Source organism: Bombus fervidus, chromosome 11, assembly GCF_041682495.2.
Source record: "Bombus fervidus isolate BK054 chromosome 11, iyBomFerv1, whole genome shotgun sequence".
NCBI classification, from domain to species: Eukaryota; Metazoa; Arthropoda; class Insecta; order Hymenoptera; family Apidae; genus Bombus; species Bombus fervidus.
This window is the reverse complement of record NC_091527.1, coordinates 11419212-11434675: the sequence shown is the minus strand read 5'-3', so window position 1 is coordinate 11434675 and position 15464 is coordinate 11419212. Positions and strand designations below refer to the sequence as shown.

Genomic DNA, 15464 nt, shown 5'->3' with positions numbered 1-15464 from the left:
ATTACATCAACTATTATTTTCTAATTGTGAAATTATTTATTCGTTTGTATAAAATTGCGATTTGAAATAATGCATCTATTTATGGATCGATTTTGTGAGAAATTCTTCATGTGAATGTATGTACGTACGTATTGAAGTATATTGGAATGCTCATTAAATATCAATCCCTTTTTTTGTCCACGAACATTAAATTAATTATTTTATTGTTAATAAAATTTAATTCTTAACTACAGAACTTAATAAATAATTTCACAGATTTCAATTAAATTTCTATTCTATTATATTCTATTCTACCATTCATTATATATATATAGTCATTATTTAATTGATTAATTTCTATCTTCTACTTGTTAAATAATACGTATCTCGAAATTCGACGATATATCCATCTTGGACGATGGGAATCTCGCAAAGATTGCGAGATAAGTGCTGAGGTTTTGTCAGTTCTGTCACCAGAGGATTTATCAGCTTGCCAGCGTTCCATGATCAGATCCTTCTAGAAAACTCTTATTGCTCTCCACCGTGAGCCCGAGTGTCCCCAAGTCATCGGCGGCGCGGCGCGTGAAACAATAGAGAGCGTTGATCCTCTTGATCTTCTTGTTGACAGTCGGCACCCCGAAACTATAGCTGTAACATCCACGAATTAGAACCGCAACAGTCCTTCAGAGTATCGCCATTCAAAGCCGCTATCGAGATCGATCCTAAACCACGATGACACATTTATGGTTCCGGCTTGGAGATGGATTCGACACCGCGCGATGCATAGACCTTGACATCATCTCTATAGAAGAGTCGACGCTAACATATTGTTATTTTCATTCCCTTTTATTTCTGTTCCTATTATTCATTACTCTCGGGTTTCCTCAAATATACTAATAATTTTATAAACGCAAATACCATTCTAAAAAGTATAATATGTCATTAGCACAGGTATTAAAAATGGCAATATGCTGAAACGTATAACATATTATGGAGCTATATAAAAAATTAATTTTATTACCTTTATATCGCCCACTAGACATTTTTTATTTCTCCTCAAAATCCTATAGTGGCAGAGGAATAAAGTTATCGATTATTCTTGCCCTTCCCTCTATATATCGAACATAAAGAGATTTTTCTACTCCAGTTGCTCCATGGAAACTATAAATTCGTTGGATTCAGACACAATGAAATTAAAATTTGCGAAGCTTTAAACGATCCTGGGAATAGAGAATATGTGATACGATATAGTTTTCCGAATTTAAATAAAAATTTAATTAAAAAATAGAAGTATAATCCGGTTCATTACAACTACCACTTTGAATAAAAACAGCACAAAATATGAACATCCTGAACAAAGCAATGGTAATAAAGCCAAACACAAAGACTAGAATAAGAAGAAAATAAAACCCTTTTAAACGCTTTCAAAGAACAATGTCTTTTCATCCTGAATTCCATGAAAATTCTTAAGCCAAGAAAAAAGGCTTGGGATAGATCTACGTACCTTTTAAAAGGAACTCGTCGCAAATGCGTGGCAGTGAAAACTGCCGTTCCATTCGAGTCGTTGACGATCACAAAATTGCCAAGCATTCGAGTGTGAAGCCGAAAATCGCGATGGACATTGGCAAAGATGAACTAAAGATGTTTAAGCCGCGCCATTAAGCTCGGTAATAATCGAATTTTACCGCTTTCTCACTGGCTGATTCCACGAAAGAAGAGAGCAGCGGGCCGCCAATTTAATTGCTTTCTCGCTGTAAGGATTTCAAATGTCTCTCTCATTTGTTTGAACGCGTCTTGATCCTAACTACTAAAACGTTCGTACGTATATGGTGTCCAAGTAATCATGGTACATAAAAAAATAAATAAAGGTTAATACAATAATATACATATCGAGTGGAAAACGTAAGAAATAAAAGAATACAATTTCATAAAAGTGTAAATATCTTCGTTACACTTACACGAAGTCACGAAACAAGTAGATTTAATATTAACACGTTGGAAGTCCTAATAAGACTCAATAACAGCCTACGGTCCGCAATATTCTTGACATCGATAAAATCGAAGGCTTCGTTCTTTCCGAAACACTTTCCGAGCATGATTTCTGTTCATAAATGTTTTATATTTCTAATTCTTTTTCGAAATACCGTAATATATCGAGCAAAATCATCTTGCGTACAACTCAAAATAATTTTGTACAAAGTATATTTTTAATTTCTTCTGATAAGTCGGATACATAAAATTCGTCGAGCGTGTGTGTAAATTTTTGTGACCGACGATACATTTTGAACTATTTTTAATTATTTCCATATTTAGTTTAGTTTCATTCTCGTAAGTAAACGAGTAATTTTAATGGATGGTGACCACTTCTTATCTAGCAATCCCGCCATTTACCGTCCCTATTCGCAGTTCGTAGCTTTATTAGTCTTCACGAGGGTGGCGAACAAGTCCTCGAGGCTGTTTGCAAGATTCAAAGTTTCCAACTCTCTCCTCGTCTCCCTGCCTCCACTCGGCATGTCTTAGAACACGCTTAAGTCACGTGGTAACAAGCATGTCGAAAGTCCTGTTTCGATTGACAATCTCGAGTCCGGGAATCCGTTACACAGAGAACAGACTACGATGTCATTCGGAAGTACGGCAGTGCCCTTGTTTGGCGAGCAGATTTCGTAACAGTATTCCGTTTAACAGATACGTTTTGTTTAACTCCGGGAACCAGCTTTATTGTCCAATTTCGTCGTTCTCGAATACCTGTCTTTCCTTATTTTTGATCTAACTAGTTCCTCTTCGATCAAGATTTGATATCTGAAATAAAATTCATCCCTTAACTGACATGATCCGTTAATGTTATCCTAATTGCATTATATAGTAACCTATGAGAGTACTTGAACATTTATCATAGAAAACTTTTACGAATATATTATGCGTGTTGTACGAAACTTTTTGAAATATTGTTAATATTGCCATAAAGCACAATTATCATGATGATATTGCTAAAGTTTGGAACTGATCCGGAAACGTATAAAGAAGTTACAAATTACCCAACAGTTAATAATTAGCCTATCTATCATTCGAATATGAATATATTCTACAAGAACTAAAGAATGTAAAATGTAAAACTGTTCCGACAGAATTCTTCCCAAAGATAGATTTTCTTTTCGAATTTACACTCAAAGGATATCTTGCAATTTATAAGAACTAATTTCGAAAGTAATTTTTCGTAAATCCATAGAACTAAATGCAGCGTAACGCAGCGCAAGTAAGCAAGGGAGCGAGTTTCTTATTGCGAACTCCGTGTAACTTCTCGGTTACTTGCGAGTTTACATTTATATGCTGCCACCTTTACCTCGATATCGTGGAAAAGAATCTTGAACTTCTGCATCGAACCGCTGTCGAATAACCTGAAACAAAATTGTGAGGTGAATAACGTTATGTGCAAGGCGTTGAGCGTAGAAGGAGAAAATTTCCCTCTTCTTCCAATATGAGCCGCAAACGCGAAACGACCTACGTAATTTAATTTTACAAGCTGAGACGTGTACACGTATAATATCCCTCTCAATATGTTCGCCCGAAGCAGATCTGATAAAAAGATCCTTTCAGATCTATTATTGTATTCGATAGAGAAAATTGGTTCCGATATCAAGCTGCTTTCACGAATGGATATTGCTACATTGCAAGGGTAATCAGGCGTGACAAATCTCAATCGCTGGATTATCATAAACGTTAAACGTAAACGTAATATTGATTGTGAATCTTCGATTAAGAAAGAAACGATGTAAAACCTTCAGATTATTGAAGTTATCTTAACTGATATTGTTTTTACCATATAATCGTATTATATGTTTATTTGACTTGAAGACCACACGCGAAGAACATGATGAGTTCGTATCTGTTGATTTTCTCACTTTTCTCTTAGTTACTAAAGCAACATTCATCTTGTTTTTTTTTTTTTTGCTTTCCTTTAATAAATTCTGAATCATAAAGTCTTTCGAGAAAACAGAATCCTAAATTAACTTTAAAAAAAAAATCTTTAAGTTCAATATGAAACCTCTAATGAAGTAGTCGGTGGTGTATCGACTTCAATCTCTATGCTCGTTCTGTTTAGTTTTTAACGTCGAGACATCCAAGGATGTTAATAATTATGCGAAACGAATTATGCAAGAGAATAATATATAATGATTATAATTGTAATTCGTTCGATGGTATATAATGTATAACAAACATACTGTAAAATAATTTTATATCGAGATTGCAAAAAAGATATTCTAACATTTTCTTTATTGTACGAAGAAATAGGTAGTAAATTTTCAAGCGATGCCATCGTAGAAACTAGGACTACCTGCATCGTAATAGCCCGCCGGAATTATAATTTAGTCGTACACGCGCGCCGAAATAAAGCTTAGAACCGATCGATAGCGAAATAACGAGTGGTTAGTAGCAATAGCGCTCGTAATACTATTCGGCTGATAGAGTGTGCGGCGTACTTTACTATCGAAACTGCTCGAAATAAACCCATGCAGACACTTAACCTCATTGATCGGTATTGATAGTTCGCCGCTTATAAGTAGAAAACATGGCTCTGTCCACTTATTGCTAAAATTCAATCAAATAGAAATCTTCCCTCAAATGCTTTCATAATCAAGCTGGTCGCGTTTATTGGCCGTTTTGCCTTTTAATATATCGAGCGATTGGTTATTATCACAAAGGTTTCATGCATTAATTATTCTGTTGCCTCCTTCAGTAATAAATCGATAACTTCAATTAACATTTGAAACTAATAACGTCGTTATAGTCTATATTCCTTTCTTTCAATTTCTTGTGAGCCCACTTATTGTGAGTTCTTCTCGACTTTCCAGGTGCATATTCTTTTTATAAATATGTAAAATTCGCTCAATATTCTTTGTGTTATTGATTTTTCTCTTCCACTTAAATCGACAGCTTTTATTTCATAAATGTCAAGCAATAATTCAAAATCTCCCTTTAAAAATATTTCCATTAATTGGTAGAAATCGGTGAGAAAGGTACATATGGTAACACAAATTTCTCTCAAACATACAGACAATTAAACGAATCAGAATTCGATTATAAATAAGAACGTTCGTAGAATATTTTGATGATGGACTATGTATAATAGACTATTTATACAAAGTTATATTTTCATGAACTTATCTAAAGAAATTGAAATTGAATTCGCTAAATATTACGAGTACTACTTGTCTATTAATAAATGTCCAACCAACATTTTCGTTACGTTTCACTTTCATCGTCTGAACATCCCACTAGTTTATCTCGACGTCTGAATACCAAAATCGAATTAGATAAACACACACGCGTACAAGAGTATCGTTTAACCGATATTTAAGTAATACAATAAACACAATTTCAATGATTCTCGCTTTTCCACCTTATCTTCGCGCAATAAATACATAATTCGTTGATCGAATCTCGTTTCAGCGCAGCATCTGGTTCGCTTATTACACGCTATTGCTATGATACCGGGTGCAGAAAAAATTCACGACTAGCTGCGTGCTTGGTGAATAAATCGGGAGATTAATCTTTGGAAATGCAACCGGCGGCGAAAGAGGATCGAGAAGAGAAGAGAAGCGAAGAGAGAGAGATAGATAGAGAGAGAGAGAGTGGGTGGATGGGTGGCACCCACAAGAGAGGGTGACGATTGTCAGAGAGACCGATGGGGACGAAAGGGCCGCGAGGCAATATTTTCACTTCACCCTTGTTCTTTCCTTCTCTTTTTCGTCTCTACGGCGTCGTTGCAACCTTCTCTCCTCTCTTCCCACGTTTTGTCCTGCTCGCTCCAATCGAAAACGCTCCACGCCAAATGAAAATCTATCGATCGCGTTGCCCTGTAGGCGGATTTAATTTAATTTGCCACACTGTTGTCGCCGGGGACTGTCAAGGAGCCATGCAGAGGAACGAAGAGAGAAGAAAAGACGGAAAAGGGGTTTGAACGATCGGGATTGTGGAGAGAACTGTTGCTTGTTCGGCCAGTTTGAATACTTTTGAAAGCTGATGCGTAGAGTAGGTCAGTGAACGAACGTGGTTACTATGAAATATTGCCTCAGCTGTGCTCTCTTGCCTTTCCCTATACATATACGTGTATTATATGGATGTGGACGTGGATTATAGAGAAAATTAATTTATTCTCCAATATAATTTGCAACATAATTTTTGCCTCTAAAGTTTCCTTGGGCAGACTGTCACCTCTTTCTTCGTTTGAAATGAAAGAAAACAAGTAACAAAAATACTAACATGTAACAAAACTATATACAAATATTAATAACATTTCTAAAAATGGTGTTTCTGTTAAACACGGTGATTTCTCGGAAAAGTACACATACTTATACAATATATGTATTTTTTAAAAATACGAATTACTCGTTATCTTATTCTATTTGTTTGTAAAATCGATTACCAGTGGAAATAAATAAATAAATAACAAAAGAACTGATTTTATCAGAATTTGGAAAATATATCGAAAAAAGAAATAAAATACGCAAGTATGAGAAACTTTTAAGACTATTCGAGATGGTATCTAGAAGTATCAATTTTATAAGGAAACGGATGACGATAAAAATTACGTGTATGAACGAATCTTTGACAGACAACGCATAGTTGTATGGGCTAGCGGTCTGGCACAGGGAAAAGAAAGACTTCATAGCGAGATATATTGTCCCCGTATTCATTTTTATTACTCCAGTGATTTAAACTTTATCTCAGCGTGCCACTTGCTTACGTGTAGTGGACCTTCCAAATAAACGATACGATGCGCGGTAAGGTTTTCAATCCCGCGGTTTCCCTTTTTCTCCACGTAAGCTGCTTTTCGGGACAGGGATAGCATTTTTATCGATGGATAAAAAAGGGGTCGAGAATAGCCATCGACAATGGAGTATCGAACGACCACAGGAAGGTATTAATGCCTTATAAATGTCAAAAATATATAATACTTATTTGTATCTCCTTTCTATCGCACTACCAAATTTTTATATACGTAAGGAGAATTAATAGACTTCCTTCTACTGAAAGTTGTTGGTAAAATTTATATTAAGTAATTATAGAAGACACATTTGTAAAGTATTTTCATGATCTAAGAGATTCCTTCACTCTAAAAATATGTGAAACAGGAAAGATTGTTTATCTTCTACTTAACACGAATCTACAAATTTGCAAACATAAATCATTAATGCATTGGTATTAGTATTAAGCAAATTCAATGTCCAATTCTTCGTTGATATTTCATGAGATGCAGACTGAAGTATCGAACTTGAAAGGAAGATACGCGCGATCTTAGCGAAAAATCGTGATGCGTGGAATTGATATCAACGATCGTGGTGATCGTCGATAAAACGACAGCATAAACTTTCCTATCTCGACGACGACGCCAAGGCAATAAATATCGTTGAATGATTGTATCAGCGAATACACCACGATGAGTCTTGATAATCCAACGGAGCCGCACGAAAAGAATAATACGAAGAGAAGCGACGGGAGTTGGAGGAGCTCATTTACATATCAATTCGTTCATTGACGTCTGAGTAAAACTCAAACAATAGCGGCGACCAATTCAATCGTATCGTTCCATTAACTGAGCATTCAATTCAGAGCACCGACTGAAATCCGCGTTTCACCTCTGATACCATAAACACGACACGCGCAATACTATTTACTTATCATATTATATTATATATATATATATAGATACTTTTGGATGTACGTTAAAAAAATACTTGTAAATTTTTTTATTAAAGTGGAATAAAAAGCACATCGCATAAAACATGAATTTTCTTATTTTAATAAAGTGCCACGAAAATTGTTGGAAATATAAATTTGGCATTTGCGTCAGGTAGTCTTTAGTATAAATGTTTTTAACAAAATTAACATCAACTTTTGTTCAGATCAAATTATGTACAATTATAGATTTTGTATTAGTAATTGCTTGTTTTGCTACATATTAGAAGCTAGTTGCGCCAGTGTGAAAGTAATTGGTGTAAACTGATCATCTGATTGTTTCAACAGTAGTTCTAGTGCTATTATTTTGTACATCGTTATTGTAATTATAATTATTCGTAAATTGGCAGGGCTGATCGTAATTACGGATTTCAATTTTTTCAGACGGATTTTTTCCGTAAATTCGGGATTCTACTCGAATGAATCGCACTGCGTGTACGCGTTTGGATGCAGCTGAGTGAGCGTGAGCACACTTGAGAGAGATAATTCACGAGATAAATTCGCGTGGGGGAGAAACGGTACCCAAAGCGATATTCAAATTCAAGAAACACCCGAGTGCAAATGTACACCGTAGCAGAAACTTTTCGCGGCTGCGCCTGCCGTGCGGAAACTTTACGGCGAAGAGTTCTCCGCAAGCCTTGAAAGAAGCTTACATTAGTTACGGTTATGGTTGCACGCCTGGTTTTTTTTTTTTCCTTTTCTACGTTGGAGAAATACTTTAAGATCAATAAAACCGGTCGAACCGACACAAAGTCGATGTAACTCGACGGGTCATGTTCAACATTCTCGTCACGTCATCCCCGGCGCGCCCTCGTGGAAGATAAAACGCGCGGAAGTAAAAGGAGATCCGCTCAAATGTCTGGAAATACTGATTGCGATAAGAGTAAACTTGTTACGCGATAGGATGTGTTGAGATCGCGAATAAGAAACGTGGTTGCGAACTGCGATATGTTTTGTTTAGTTTCTACTCTGTGCTGCCTTTTAGCGTTTAAGAATTTCAGCTATTAATAATTTAATTAATTGTATAAATAGAGTTTGGATAATTCTTGATTTACTTGTGAATGTAAGAAATAAATTTGATGGTTTATGAAATATCCGATAGTTTATAATATTTTTGCATAGAGATTTCTATAATCCGAGCTCTCTATGCAATAATTGATTAGTTAATAATATTACTAACTTGTTACTAAGATATTGGCATTGTAGTACTGTAAGATGTAAATATTAGGTAGATCGGGAAGTTTTGTCGTCAGATTTTCCTTGCATATTTGTAACTTTATTAGAGTGAGCGAATAATTAAAATATATTTGTATTTTAATAGTCAAAACATATACTGTACAAAATGATGTAACATTTCTGAAAAAATTATCTTTGCACAATTGAATTAATATTACTAATAAAATCTGACAAGCTGGTAGTAACAAATTACTAATACCAATTATTAAAATACTAATTACCAATAAATATTCCTGCACAGTAGTAACAAGTTTAATAATAAATCAACTATAAAATTTCACATTTAATAAGTATGCAAAAATACGTTTAATCCTCCTTTTATTAAAGCAAATCGCGATTTCCAATTCCAACAAGAACGAAAATGTATTTATTAAAAACGCTTAAATCCAAATATTAAAAGAAGTCAGATCGAACTATTTTGTTTCCGCCATATACAATTTTCACAACAATAACAAGGATTGTACATACGAAGTGACACAAAAACTAAAGAAATTCTCATTGGATTTATCCATACTAATCCTGTGCACGATTTCCAACGCAACCTGTTTCGCACAATGTTCGTTCGCAATATTCCGTCCCAATGGAAACTGTTATGAAATTTTACCTGATACGCCATCTTAAAGTTTCCCTTCCAACAAAATTGCTCAACTGCTAGGAGTCTCGAAAATTCCGGGATATCGTCGAGCGTTCGTACAAAAACACTCCATTAGAAAGTACAATGAGACTGTTAACGCAACCTGCGTAAGTTGCGTTGCATTCTCATAATTCGATCTCAGTAGTTATAATGAAAAGCTGAATGTAATCATTAATATAAATGAAGTATTTAGAAGAAAAATAGCGCATGTGATAAAACTTTTGATTTGAGAAAATTAAGTTTAACAGAAGCAATGCAAACATCAATAGGATGCAAACATTAAAATATATTGTTATACGTACTATAAAACATAATTAAAGATTCACTGTATAAATATATATAATAAAAATATGGTAGATGCAAAATATAGAATACATATATAACTCATGTAAAATATGACGTATTAAATATACATGTAAATTTAGAAGAATTGCATAAAACAATTCAATTTAAAAAGAACAATTACGGCAAATGCTAGGAAGTCACGATGGTGTAGTTTGAAAGCAGCCATTATGAAAAAGGCTCATCTGCAAAGTGTTGCGTGTGCCAGTGTAATGTAAAACCGATGAGCACACTATAGGAATATAATTGGGTAATTGTACCTTGTGAAGAAGAGATTTTTTAATAAATACTTGACTATGATTTAGATAAGTAATCACATAGGATTCCTATTATACAGATGTTAGGAAATTTAAAGGAAATAAACCGAAATAAGACGAAAATCAAACATAAAAAAATTGCGTTTCCATATTTCCTTGTTAGTTATATAGACAATTAAAAATCGGTCAAAATACTCCTGCACGAGAGAAAATTTTACGCAAACGAAAGGAGGTTAGTTTAAGCAACGAGACGCACAATGATCGTCAATTCGAACGATATATGGACAGCAGCTTACCTCGTACAAGTCGTAAAGAAGACCATGGTATTCAAAGACGTATACTGCGATTGTCCCGTCCGCGAGTTTACCAGATGGATTTCTTTTTCTCGTTCCAAGTTAGACAAATGTGTCTATGATACTGAATGCTGCCAGTAGAGCTACGAATTATTGTACGATGTCTGTTAATATCGATCCAGAGAAAGATTCGTGTAAACACTGCGTAGAGATTTGTTGATGTGTACATTTTTTTTTTGTCGAGATCGTTAATCTGTAACTGTGTGTAATCGTTAACTGTACCTGCTTGTGCCACCGGCTCGTGTGTCTCCCCTTCCCCCACCACTTTGGAAGTTTCTCGACGAAACTAAGATACAAGCAGTCGTCTCATTTCGTACCAATAACATGGATCGCGTTGTGTCAGGTATGTAACATATTATAACCTATTGGTGGCGTTGATTCTTTATTACTGTCATCAGTATATTTTTTCGTATTATTCATTACTATATTTCTTACTATCGTTTATATCTCGTTATTAATATCGTTTAATTAATACACATTTATTTAACGATTCATTGAACATTAAGCTAATGAAATTAAGCAGTTTTCTAAAATTTTTGTTTTACTTTCTTTTCGATTGTCTATTTATTAAATAATACTGTTACCGGTAGTTTCTATCGTAAGCTTTAGTAACAAAATTTGTGTTTGATTGTGTTTTCATTTAATTATTTTAAATATTTGTTTTGACTCGTAATTATTTTTTGTGCAGGTTATTGATCGATAGCAGGCATAATATAGAAGTAACAGAAATATCAATATATGGATGCAACGACGATCGATCCGATGAATCTTCATGGAAATTTGGTAATGTTTAATTTATTTTAACTAAGATAGCTGTGTATGAGTAATTCTATTGTCTTTTTATTCGAGCATGGGTAACATTTGATATACAATTTATATTTATTTTGAAATATATTTGATACATATTTCATAATAGATAATTTCGTAATTATTTGGAATACTAAGATGAAAGCAAATACGATTAAATTAACCATTGTTCTATTTCGGATATATGAAATCATTCTCTTATTTGAAACAAATTTGTAAGGAATTATTTTATTGTTTCAATGTAATTCGCGATATAGAATTCTTGATAATTTAAAGATAGTTCCATGTAGAAAGTTTGAAACATAGAAATTTTAATAACAATAGTTTTAACTTATTTCGATAAGGATCGTAACATTCACATATAGAATTCAAATTATTTTACTATATTATGTGAATTCGCTATAGTTAACGTCATATATTGCAACTTCGTAACTTATATTTTTTTCGTAGAGGTGGCGCGCAAGTAAACTCAAGTACTTCAAAGCAAGATTTCGCATGCGTTTCTGTAGTGTTATTTAAGTATATTTAGTTGTGAATTTTTGAATTCGTGCAAATATTTTCAACTATCTATAACACGCGAGTATAGTGTATTAGTGGAGTGTATATTTCATATTCTAGTAACGAACATTCACAGTGTAATTCCCGCAAATGATCTCATTGCATTCACGGTATTCGTAAGCATTTGTTCGATATCGAGAAATATCTTATAGTTTTAAACTAATATTTTTCATACGTATTCCAATTTCTTAATAATCCCTTAAGTGTGAAAAGAAAAGTGGTAGTATTTTCTAAATAAACGTTCGATAGAGAAAACAAGAAAAACATCGAAATAATATTTCGCTTCTTTTCCACTCCCCACTCCACCCCACCCATAAACAACTTTATTTTTAGGGAATATTTGTGACCGCGTGCAATGCGGTTTGTAGAGTCAGTGTTTGCTCCGCGAAAGTATTTTTCGATATTTTCAAATCACGATTGTTTTGATTAAATTCAATTAAATAATCACACGCAAAAGTAATAAAATTTTATCAAATAAATTTGTGCGCGACATTAGAGTTCTTAGTCGCCAATTATAATTTTAATGGTCGCGGTAATGTGGTCTTATTTTATATTGTGTTGAACATTTTTTTTCAATATTAGAGTCAGTGCATCTTTCAAGAGGACAAAGTCTCTGCAGGAGCTCAAGAATGTAAGTAGTTTTATATATTGTATTTCAATTTGTTCTATTTATTATATTTTGTTTGAATTATTGTTAATTATACAATAAAAATGATTGATAATTTAGAAAGCTGTAATTGTCTTTTTTAATTGAAATAAAGTTTTAAAGTCTTAACATTTAAGTACAATAAAACTGTCTGATACGCATAAAAAATTACTGAATTCTCAATGTTTTGTTCTCAAACTTTTATGTTAGAATTTCAATTTACATACTTATTAGAGTTTAGTCTTTATTATTGCTAAATTTCCATGTTTGTTATTGTGTATTAACGATATTAATGATATTTTATGTTTTGTAACAGATTTTTCACAACCTCCATTTCCACCATTGGATTTTCAACGGTTCCTGCCTGGTGTTAGTCTTTCTAATGATATTTGCTGAGATAGTGCAGTATCGATGGCAACGTTTTCCGTTTCTCTGCTTCTAATGGTGAGTCGCATGCATTTTTGTTCCTCCGGTCACTCAATCATGTCGTAGGATGAAAGGTCCGAATCGGCACGGGTGACTGGTTGTGTTATGTAGAATTTTTTGCGAGCATAGTGACCGCGGGTATTTTTTATACCCGTGAGTAGTAACATTTTTTTTCATATCTTTATTTATTAGTTCAGGATAGGTCTTCTTGCACATCGCGATTATGATAATTAGTTTTTTAATAATTAGTTTAAACATATAAATTTTGGAATATATTCATGGTACTTATAAATATGTATAATGGTATTGGGTATAAATATTTGGAAAAGGTAAATATCTAGACGAATATACCTGTATGACATAAATATATTTAATCTTAAACGATGAATTTTAGTATAAATAAGAGATATCGAAGCGATTTGAGCATTTTATAGCGGAGAAATCGGATGCCCTCCGATTTCGTTGCAATGAAAGATGCAGTTTTCACTCAATGATAATGACGACACATGCGATATACGATACATACATTTTGTGACAATATTAAGTCACATTCTTTTATTTGACTTTAGATATTGTAAACATAAGTAGAATTTAAAATACGAATTAAAATTCATTTTTTTCCGTACAAGAATATGTGAAATTTTATGTGCAAGAAGAAACTTCGCGGCAGGCAGATTTTTGAATCAAAGCAATAATTTTGAATACTGTTTCTGCATTTTCGGAAATGTGCTTTGACGAAGAGACTGCCTGAGATTATTTCTATCTTGGTAATACATTTAGAGTCAATTATTCCATTTCATCGAGTCCTAGTCTTTTTTCAATTAATGCTACTTTTTTGATAATATTAATATTTCAGTAATTTATTAAATTAATAAAGTAGAGTTATTATAATCCGGAACGAAATAATAAAATGTAAAATCAAAGAAGGTTAGTCCGTTAAATACAAATTATACAAACTAATCATGTTTTTAGATTAGGATTTTCAGATTTAACCATTTCCGTGCCCATTGTCAGGATCTCATTCACGTGCCCAGGTGCTACTTGAATGGGAAAAAGACATTGGGCACGATAACTATAATTAATGCAAAAATTTCTCAGCGGCTGATGATGCGTTAGTGTATCGTGCACGACGTATTTTCCACATTGTGTGTGTGTGCTTAGGCTGTGGAATTGCGTCGTTTTTCTCATTCGCTATAACTTAAGATATTACAAATGTTGAGAACATATATTAATTCAACTTATGTATCAATATAGTCGCAATTCGTGGTAATATTAGTTACGCGATTAAGTATAATCACGCTGTTAATATTGCTGTAAATTACAATTATAATTCCAAGTTCACTTACATTTATTTTAACGATATAATTTCTTTAGACGTGTTTAATCACGTTTTGCGCAATGGTCACTAGCCTTCGTCAGTCGATTTCAGGAAAATGGTACGTAAATTAGAGTGTGCATGTTGTGTGTTAAGCTCGGGTGTCGGAGGCGTCCCGGGACGTTCTCTCTAGTGTAGGCTCTTGCGCCCGAGTGTTATGTGTGAGAACCGTGGAGCGAGTGTGTTGGTGTGCTTATTTTGCCATTTTTTAAATATAGCCTTAGGTAGGATAGGTAGTATACTTTCTGGTGTGTCTGTTAATTATAAGTAGGTAGGGCCGGGCAGGTTGGCACAGTCTCTGGTCGGGTAGGCGCGTTTTCGAGTGACCAACCTGTTTCAGGGAATTTCATTCGAATAATCGACGGTAAAGCTGGCACGAATGAAACATGTCATCGTCTCTGGCTTTGCTCGTCGATTTTTTGAATTTCGCGGTCGTGATCGCGAGTGGTTTCCGAAACGAACGTTAATATTGCTCGAGCATGCATATGCGAACGGACAGCGATCGCTATATCATCGTTGTTCATCCATGTGTACTTGGATCAGCTTCCGCGATTTTTTGGTGTGCGATTTAGAAAGTCTCGAGCTTAGATGTAAGTTCCAGCGGGCATTGCGCCCGAAGAGGCCCGGCAAACTGCCATAGAAGAGGGCAACTACCAATGATTCCCCATCCTCTGGATCATCCAGAGAATGGGAAGTTATTCTTGTTACTACTTTGTCACTATGCTCGCTTTTAGTATTTGTAGTAGTAGTAGTTCTTTCTTTTTTGGCTGATGTATATAACAGATAATAAAAGCAGTGATGGAAATAACAGATAGTAAAAGTTAAAAGAAGAAGCATGTGATTTCATAGTAATCGGCTTTTCTATCATCTTAGTTTTCAAATAAAATTTTCAATTTTTAATTCACTTCAAATTAAATAACTTAAAATTCTTCCTTTCAAATTTCCTAGTTTTGATTAAAAACATACAAATGATTCTCTATTTTTGCTAAAATTTATTTATGAGTAATTTAATCTAATTGATAATTAGTACTTTATTTTTCATGTATAAAATGTTCTCGTTTTAAAGATGTCTGTTTTTTTTAAGTACTAATCCAGCAAATGAGCTTGTATCAGA

The 15464-nt window shown here is 33.9% G+C and overlaps 2 long non-coding RNA genes across 2 annotated transcripts; one reads left to right on the top strand and one right to left on the bottom strand.

Annotated features, from left to right (window-relative positions):
* Window positions 1-7: 7 nt before the first annotated feature.
* On the bottom strand, window positions 8-10684 carry LOC139992128 (uncharacterized). Its single transcript, XR_011801029.1, has 6 exons — window positions 10482-10684; window positions 3320-3374; window positions 1938-2778; window positions 1484-1786; window positions 1001-1199; window positions 8-901 (listed from the first exon to the last, which is right to left on the bottom strand). It is a non-coding gene; the product is annotated as an uncharacterized lncRNA (long non-coding RNA).
* Window positions 10685-10843: 159 nt separating this feature from the next.
* LOC139992015 (uncharacterized) lies at window positions 10844-12370 on the top strand. The gene is made up of 2 exons (XR_011800989.1): window positions 10844-10881; window positions 11796-12370. It is a non-coding gene; the product is annotated as an uncharacterized lncRNA (long non-coding RNA).
* Window positions 12371-15464: the final 3094 nt, after the last annotated feature.